Raw genomic sequence first — 7,285 nt, forward strand, 5'->3', positions numbered from 1 at the left:
TTCAGATCGACCGTGCCAACACCACGAACAGAAGCACTACTTGAACCGTTGCCCATCAGCACTGTTGAAGTCCCCGCGGTTTGATAAGACGAAAACATGGAAATATCACCGCATACATGCACATTAGCACACGTGTCAATCAACCAATCAGGAGAATGACATACTGAAAGAATAGTGGGAAATATACCATACCCAGCATCCTTCATTTCAGTGTCTCCAATGACAACATTAGCGGTCTTGCCGCCTTTCCCAGGATGACGCTTGTCATAGCGATTAGGGCAACTAGGAGCCCAATGATCAGGATCCCCACACACATGACAAACACCTTTCTTCTTGTCATTCTTCTTCTTGAAGTTCGTGTGTTGCACATCCTTGTTCTTCCCATCAAACTTTGCTTTACCATCAAACTTGCCCTTGTTCTTGAACTTGTGGGGCTGGAAGTTCTTCTTCTGTACCAGATTGGCACTAGATCCTCCCTCATTACCTCGAGCACGTGTGTCCTTTGCTCTCGCCTTTTCTTCCACATCAAGAGTGCCAAGGAGATCCGGGACGGAAAACTCCTGTCTCTTATGTTTCAGTAAGGTAGCAAAGTTCCTCCACGAAGGAGGAAGCTTAGTGATGATACCTCCGGCAACAAACTTGTCCGGTAGCATACAACTGAAGTGCTCAAGTTCTCTAGCAAATGACTGTATCTCATGAGCTTACTGAACCACCAAGTGCTCTTAAGTCATCCTGTAATCATAGAATTGCTCCATGATGTACAGCTCAGTGCCAGCATCCGAGACCCCAAACTTGGCCTCGAGTGCATCCCACATATCTTTTCCATTATCAATTGACGCATAAGCATCAACTATGTTCTCACCAAGAACACTCAAGAGAGCAGCCTTAAACAGAGTATCCATTTTCTGAAAAGCTTGTGCCTGTTGAGCATCAAGCTCCCCTTCAGGTTTGCCAAGAGTGGCGTCATAGCAACTCATGGTTTGAAACCATAAGACTACTCTCACGCGCCACCTCTTATAGTGGATACCCTCAAACATAGGAGGTCTCATGGAAGCAGCAAAACCACTTGGGGTAAATTGCCTATAATAAGGTTTTTGGATTGTTTGAAATTTGAGAAATTTACCGAATGATTTTATTAACAGAAATACTTGATAAAGCACGACTAGTATAGCAGTGATAAAACAAGTCATGCGATTTGACAAAGAGAAGGTAAACATCATCTACATATATGAACTAGAACCGAACACATCTAGACAGACACTAGAGCAAGAAGTTGTGATAGAACCTCTAACAGGAAGAGTATGAGAACGTACGGAACGGGAGCAGATGCAGCGGTCTTGGGGTCGGTGTCCTCACCAGCCATGTCGTCGAGGAGGTTGTCGACGTCGGGGAAGAAGTCGTCGTCAGGGAAGTAGTCGTCGGAGTCCGGGGCGTCCGTGACGAAGAAGTCTGTAGTCGTGCTGAGCGCTCCCCAAAAACCTTATCACCCTTCTCCCGTACATGACTCAAAAGGTGCGGTTCCGGAGGCCTACTGTCCCGACCTGCGGTGCATGCCGCAAGCCGGGATGGGGAAGAACGTAGCAGTAGCGCAGTGCTCAGGAACTTGTGACGAGAGGAAGAAGAGGTTCTAGTGTGTCTCTCTGAGAGGAGCGACCTCCCTTTTATAGGCGCAAGAGAAGGAGGCGAGAGGCTGCGCCGGCAGCAGGCAAAGAGGTGCACCGTTCGTATTCAATCTCCACTATAGCAAAAACGTTTCAGCTTCCGCGTGACCTTTCGTATACCCATCGTGCGTGGCAAAAATTTAGACATTGGCTCGGCTCATTCCCGCAACCCACGGCGTGTCATGACGAGGCGTGGCGTGGCGAGGCGGGCGGCGGAGGAGGAGCGCGCGTGGATGTCCCTCTTGTTCTCATCCTCATACATGTGGAGAAAAAGGCTCCCTTATAAAGAGGTCCAACTCCCTCTAAACTAGCAATGTGGGACTAAACTTTTGTTCCACCTCTTGCCTTGCACGAATGGGCTGCGTGGGCCTCTAGGATTTATTAGGAATTTCTGAAACTGCTATTAGGCTAGGCCCAAAATAGACAAAATTCCAGCACTCTCCTCCACCCTGCGCGATTAATCTGGCTTGGGACGCCCATAGACGATGCCCGGGACCTCGACCTCTCTTCTGCTCCTAAATTCGGCCGCCTCGAGCCACTGTTGACCTACCCGACCACCGTGCTGTCGTAGCGGAAAGCTTTATCCCCTTCTCTCTTCTTCCCCCACCCGATGCCGTGCCCGCAGCCCTCTGCCTGAAGCCGGCCGCCATGACCAACCTTGGTTGGATAGGTCGTGTGCACGCCTACCTACCCCTGTTGCGTCTAGCGTGTCTAGCGCACCTCATACAACTACATACCGTGTCTCGCCCCCTCCTCCCGCGGTCTTCCTGCTCCCTACGGCGAGCTGCCAACGAGCGCAGCCGCTCATGGCCAGCTACGCGTGGATCGTTTTTGACCCTGAGAGTGGGTCCCATGGCCCACATGCCAGGGACAGAGGGGGGTTGTGAGAGAGAAAAAATAATTTTTTACTTTTATTATTTCGGTGGGGCCCCACATGTAAGTGCTTGAGAGAGTGGGGTGAGAGAGAGTTTTTTCCTTTTATTTTTTTCCTTTTATTATTTTGGTCGGGCCCCACAATGTCTAGAAAATGTCTAATAGATGGTCAAAGCCGTTTGACTGGACGGAAAGGACACAGAAAGTCATTTCTATAAGTGCACCTAACGGCAGTGGGGCAAATTTGAGCACACTTCGAAATTAGGGGTAAATCTGAGTAGTGGGTTCGAGTTAAGGGTACACACATAAATGTCCCATGAATAAACCATCAATAATAGAGGTAAATCCAAAAACATACTCTTATAATAACTTGAACAATAATTGTTTAAAACTTATAAGAATATCCATCGCATAACCCAAACGATATTGTCTTACATAACTTCTGATTGAAATAGCTATTATTTGGTTCTAGGATGAATCTTAAATATAAACTAAAGGCATTACTTTGACAGCTTGATCAGTGATCCCATAACTATTCCCGACTTGTATCATGACTTCATTTCTTCTAAACTTGTGAGCTTTCTGCAGTCCCTGTGTTGGTTTGCAAATGAGGCAACCGACCAGTATCAAATACTCATGATTTTAAAGAATTTAACAAGGATAATAACATTAACTATGTATAACCTTTATATTTTTACCGGAAGAATCATTTTTCTTCTTATCCGCCAAGTACCTCTTGCAGTTGCGCTTCTAGTGTCCCTTCTGCTTGTAGTAGAAACATCAGTCTTGTTAGTAGCTCCGGCCTTGTTCCTCTTCCGTGACACGGTTTTACCGATGTCGGGTTTCGGGTTCCGGCAAAACTCTTAAGGTTCGAACTACGGGGTGCGCGCGAAGATCTCTCCCTGCAGATCACGCCCTCACAGGCTTCGCAATCTCTAAGTTAGCTCGACGAACTCGCAACACAAGGGACACATGATTTATAATGGTTTGGGCCACCGTTGTGGTGTAATACCCTACTCCAGTGTGGTGGTGGTGGATTGCCTCTCGGGCTGAGGATGCACAGTACAAGGGGAAGAACAGCCTCCTGAGGAGAGGTGTTCTTGTGCTTGGTGAACTTGTGTGGGTGAGGATTCGATCCAGATGAGATCTCCCTACTACTATGGTGGCTAGTCCTATTTATAGAGGCCCTGGTCCTCTTCCCAAATATTGAGCGGGAAGGGATCACACAACGGCCAATTTGAAAGGGGACAGCTAGTACAGCTTATCCTGACAAAAGTAGTCTTCGCCTGCTAAAGACTCTGGTGGTGACACCGTCTTGGGCTCCACGGTGACCTCCGTTCTGCCGTCCTGCTGGTCTTGGTCTTGTTGCACTGATAGGGAAACCTTTGCTTGACGCCTCGGTACTCCTCGCCTGCGCTTGCCTCCTTAGCACCAAAGAGGAAACAAGAACATTGTGCGCGCTAGCACCCGCCTGGTCTTGATCGTCATGGCTCACGTCACGAGAACCTCGCGAGGTTTGCCTTGCCTTGATCTCTCCACCTCTCACGAGCCAGCTTGGTGAGGCCAGTTCCGTGGAGGTCTTGTGTCGTCCGCCTCACGAGGCTTGGCCCCTCGCCCTAGTCTTGAAACCTTGTTGGTGAAGATGGGCCGTACGGAGGCCCATGTTGTGAGCATGTGCATCTTATTGAGGAGAATGCCAAGTTGAAGATGCAACTTGAGAAAGGCCTTGTGTCGTGCATACAAGGTGAGAAGAACCTCAATGACCTTTTGACCAATCAAAAGGAAGTTGTGGCCAAGGAAGGGATTGGGTTTGCATCCATGCCCAAGAACAAGAAGAAGAATGACAAGACCAAACGACCTCCCCCTCTCAAGCAAACCTTTGTGAAGGAGGGAGAGGGTGTTTCCAAGGAGAAGAAGAATAATGTGAAGGGTGGCGGTGCTAAGAGAAACAATGCCACCCTTTCCAACAAAGTCGGCGACTTTAACCCTTCTTATGTGTTGTGTCGTGCTAGTGATGGGCATGTTTATGCCAAATTTGTTGGTTCTCCTTATGAGTACATTGAATGGTCTATTTGGGTTCCTAAGACCCTTGTCACTAACATCAAAGGACCCATTACAAAATGGGTACCTAAATCCAAGCATTGATCTCTTGTAGGTGTTTGCTTCCGGTGGGGGATCATGGTTGCTCGATAGTGGAGCTACAAATCATATGACCGGAAGCAAGGACTTGGTGGTGGATGTGCACAAGATTCCATCTATGCCCACCAATGTCGAGTGGGGGTGATGCCTCGTCGTCCAAGGTATTGGGACTCGGCAAGGTTGTCATTTCTCATGATCTCATGATCGAGAAGGTCATGCTTGTTGAGTCCCTTGCATACAATTTACTTTCCGTTCGTCAACTTGCGCTCATGGGCTTTGCCACCTTCTTTGATATTGATACCGTGGCCCTCTTGTGGATCAAGACTCTTAAAGTAGCCTTTGTTGGGCATGTCGAGAATGGTCTCTATGTGATTAACTTTTCATAGCGACCCACTAAGACCGCGACATGCCTAATGGCTAAAGTTGACGTGGGATGGCTTTGGCATCGCCGTCTAGCCCATGTCAATATGAGATCTTTGCAAAGTCTTCTCAAGGGGGACCATGTCCGTGGACTAACGAATGTTAGTTTTGCTAAAGATCGTGCTTGCAGTGCTTGTATCGAAGGAAAGCTACATGAAAAGGCTCACCCTCCCATGACTATCATTTACTCGAAGAGGCCTTTGGAGCTCCTTCATTTGGATCTCTTTGGGCCTCCATCCTTTGATAGTCTTGGGGGTAGAAAGTATTGCTTGGTGATTGTGGATGACTATTCAAGATACACTTGGGTATATTTCTTCAAGAGGAAGAGCGAGACCCAACAAACTGTCATTGATTTTGCAAATGAAGCCCAACGTCAACACAATGCAAAGATCTTGACAATAAGAAGTGACAACGGCACCGAGTTCAAGAACTACACCTTGGATGAGTTTCTTAGTAATGAGGGGATCAAGCATCAATATTCCGCACCTTACACCCCTCAACAAAATGGTGTAGCGGAGAGGAAGAACCGGACGTTGATGGATGCGGCAAGGACCATGATGGCGGAGTTCAAGTCCCCGTACAACTTTTGGGCCGAAGCCCTCAACACCGCGTGTCATGCTTCAAATCGTCTCTATCTCCACAAAGGCTTGAACAAGACTCCATATGAGATACTCACCGGTAACAAGCCCAACCTCAAGTACTTCCGGGTGTTCGGGTGTAAGTGTTTCATTCTCAAGAAAGGTGTTCATTTGTCTAAGTTTGAGGCTAGAGCTTATGAGGGCATATTTTTTGGTTATGCTACAAACTCTCATGCTTACCGTGTCCTCAACAAGTCCACGGGACTTATTAAGGTGTCATGTAACGTGGAGTTTGATGAGAATAACGGCTCCCAAGTGGAGCAAAGTGGCACTTGTGATGTAGGTGATGAAATTCCTCCTCAAGCCATAAGAAGAATGGGTGTTGGTTTTATCCTACCCATTGAGGAACCCCTTGTGGCCGAAGGAGAAGGACAATGCTCCACTCAAGTGGAGCCATCACCAACCCAAGGCCCACACGCTTCCGAAGAACAAAGTGAAGGCCCTCAACCTCAAGAACGAGACCAAGGGCAAGGTCAATCTCAAGATGGTGTTGAAACATCAAGTGATGCCCAAGGTCAAGTTCTCTCCTCCGAGCAAGTTCGAGATCAAGAGCTTCCTCGAGATCAAGGACAAGCTCAAGACGGCGCTCAAGATGATCAAGTGACCGCTCCTCGACTCACCCCCGAGGAGGAATTAGAGCGTCGTGCCGCCAAGATTGCTTCCAAGCTCTCCACCAAGGGTCATCTCATGAAGAATGTGCTTGGAAGCATTCAAAAGGGGGTAAGCACTCGTAGACAATTGGCAAACTATTGTGAACATCACGCGTTTGTCTCTTGTGTTGAACCCCAAAAGGTATATGAGGCGCTCGAAGATCCGGATTGGCTTAATGCCATGCATGAAGAACTCAACAACTTCGAGTACAACAAGGTGTGGAGATTGGTGCCAAGTCCAACGGGGAACCACAATGTCATTGGAACCAAGTGGATATTCAAGAACAAGCAAGATGCTCATGGGACCATCGTTTGCAACAAGGCAAGATTGGTGGCACAAGGCTACTCCAAAGTCGAGGGTATCGACTACGGTGAAACCTTTGCTCCCGTTGCTTGCCTTGAATCCATTCGTTTGTTGATTGCTTATGCTTCTCATCACAACTTTAAATTGCAAAAAATGGATGTTAAAAGTGCTTTTCTTAATGGTCCCATTAATGAGTTGGTATATGTCAACCAACCCCCCGGGTTCGAGGAACCCTACTTTCCCGATCATGTGTATCAACTCGATAAGGCACTCTATGGCCTTAAACAAACCCCGCGTGCGTGGTATGAACACCTTACCGAGTTGTTACAAAACCGTGGATTTGAAGTTGGGCTAATCGACCCCACTCTTTTTACTAAGAAGGTCAAAGGGGAGTTGTTTGTGTGCCAACTATATGTTGATGATATTATCTTTGGTTCCCCTAACAAAGCTTTCAATCAGGAATTTGCCGCTCTCATGACATCTAAGTTCAAGAGATTCAAGCTAAGTGATGTCAAGCCGGCTTCCACTCCAATGCCCGTCAAATGCCAACTTGACATAGATCCCAATGGTAAAGCAGTGGATCAAAAGGTATATTGCTCC

The sequence above is a fragment of the Aegilops tauschii genome, chromosome 3, assembly GCF_002575655.3.
Source record: "Aegilops tauschii subsp. strangulata cultivar AL8/78 chromosome 3, Aet v6.0, whole genome shotgun sequence".
NCBI classification, from domain to species: Eukaryota; Viridiplantae; Streptophyta; class Magnoliopsida; order Poales; family Poaceae; genus Aegilops; species Aegilops tauschii.